The sequence below is a fragment of the Mus caroli genome, chromosome 15 (genome assembly GCF_900094665.2).
Source record: "Mus caroli chromosome 15, CAROLI_EIJ_v1.1, whole genome shotgun sequence".
Lineage (NCBI taxonomy): Eukaryota > Metazoa > Chordata > Mammalia > Rodentia > Muridae > Mus > Mus caroli.
The window spans coordinates 9,226,331-9,228,620 of NC_034584.1; the positions used below are offsets into that span (position 1 = coordinate 9,226,331).

Consider the following 2,290-nt stretch of genomic DNA (forward strand, 5'->3'; position numbering starts at 1 on the left):
TCGAACTTCGGCCTCAGCTCCCTGAGCGCTAAGGTTACAGGTGTACAGCACCATACTCACTCTGAGCTCAACTGAGGACTCTTAATCTTGGACCACATGAGAAAAAGACCCGGAATGGAAGCAGGCTTAGTCGCTGGGAGAACAAATAGTTCTCAGTTCTCACTTTCTAGGTAAGAAAAGCAGATTCACTTAAGCGTTTTTATCCTCCTCATAAGAATAATGTACAATTATGATTGATACCACTGCTTTTCATATCATCAATTGAAAAGAGAGCTCTTTACCAGTGGCCAGGTCGCCCCCCCCAATAAATAATGTCATAGAACAATGTACCCAAAATGTAATAGTTTGCCGCTCTTTCTTTTTTTTTTTTTTTTTTTTCCAGGCAATGTTTTACCTCGTGCACTTGTCACCCCCTCACTGGCTCACTCGTCCCGTGATGAGACAGGACTCAGCCACCCACAGTAATGTTATTAATGCGTATATGGATCAGTTTCACGAAGAAGACAATGAATCCCGTGATAGCAAATCCTATAGCTGTAGCCATGGCAATCTTCTGGAATTCTTTTCTGTCGGGTTTGGTGCATCTTTTAACCAGCTGAACTGAGTCCTTTACAAACTGCCCACTTGGCTCTACAAACTGCATTACCTGATCCATGGTTGTGGGATGGCGGATTGAGAGCGGAGAGGCACATAGCTTGTCTCTATTTCTTTAATTCCGTATGTGTGGACTCCAGTGGATCTCATTGCATTTGCTGCTGCCCCACAACACAGCTCCTCGACATTAGCCAAATAGTTTCCTACTTGCTGTCATGACAGTCAGACAGACAGACAAGTGTACAAGACAGTTCCAGACATTGGCCTAAGGTTCTTTGCTTTTCCAAGTTGCCCAATATCACTGACCTTCTCTTCACCCAAAATAACAGACTCATTTATAGAGTGTTTATATAGAGTTTCCCACACGATAGGTTATGAGAAGCTATTCTTTTTTTTTTAATTTTTATTTTTAGAGCTTTATTTACTTTTTATTTATATGAGTACACCGCAGCTGTCTTCAGACACACCAGAAGAGTGCATCAGATTCCATTACAGATGGCTGTGAGCCGCCATGTGGTTGCTGGGAATTGAACTCAGGACCTCTGGAAGAGCAGTCAGTGCTCTTAACCACTGAACCATCTCTCCAGCCACGAGAATCTATTCTTTTATTAACTTTGGTGCTGGCTAGTCTTATGTCAACTCAACACAAGCTAGAGTTATCTGAAAGGAGGGAAACTCAACTGAGAAAATGTCTCCAAAAAGTCCAGCTATAAGGCATTGTCTTAATTATGATTGATGGGGGAGGACCCAGCCCTTTGTGGATGGTGCCATCCCTGGGCTGGTGGTCCTGGGTTCTATTAAGAAAGCAGGCTGAGCAAGCTATGGAGAGCATGCCAGTAAGCAACATTCCTCTACAACCTCTGGGATAGCTCCTGCCTCCTTGGACTCCTGCTGACCCTGGACTCGTGAGACTTCTACCTTGCCTGTGCAGTGTCAGGATTGTAAGTGTGCACTATGGTGCTCAGCTGGACACCCACCGCTCATTGTCTCTGTTGTAGTGAAATGGAGAAGACTTTCCACAGTCTCAACCTCTCTGTATCCATGTTAGTTCCTAGCTTCTATAGGTCCTTATACATCCCTCCAAAAGTAGGATTTCTTCAAGAACAGGATCTGTGGGCTTTTGGGGTGTGTGTGTGTGTGTGTGTGTGTGTGTGTGTGTGTGTGTGTTCTACATAGCATGGTTGTGAAGGTCAGAGAACTTGCAGAAGTCAGTTCTCTCCTTTCACCAGGTGGGACTCAGGAGCTCAGATTAGTAGGCTAGGCACGAGGTACTTCATCCACTGAGCCATCTTGCTGGCCCCAAGCACAGGGTGTCATTACGGCTAGAATTCTCTCTCTCTCTCTCTCTCTCTCTCTCAATCTCGCTCGCTCGCTCTCGCTCTGTCTCTCTCTCTCCCCATATGTGTGCTTGTGTGTGTCTGTGTGTCTGTATGCATGCATGCCTGCATGCACACACATGATGTATGTAACAGGGACATCTTTTGTAAGCCACTCTTGACCCTTTCATCATGCAAGACTTTCATTGATGATAAGGGAGTCAACAGACACGGCTGACATTTCCATAAAGGAAGTACCTCCTACCGTGAGATAAGACTAAGATAACCAAGGTTTCTAAAATAACAAAAGACTATCAGCAAAATCCCTGGAAGAAAGTCCCTGTGTGAAACTGCTTAACACCACCAGACACACACAACGG

At 44.9% G+C, this 2,290-nt stretch overlaps 1 pseudogene; it reads right to left on the reverse strand.

The window, feature by feature from the left end:
- Nucleotides 1-448: 448 nt before the first annotated feature.
- LOC110311055 lies at nucleotides 449-655 on the reverse strand (annotated as a pseudogene).
- Nucleotides 656-2,290: the final 1,635 nt, after the last annotated feature.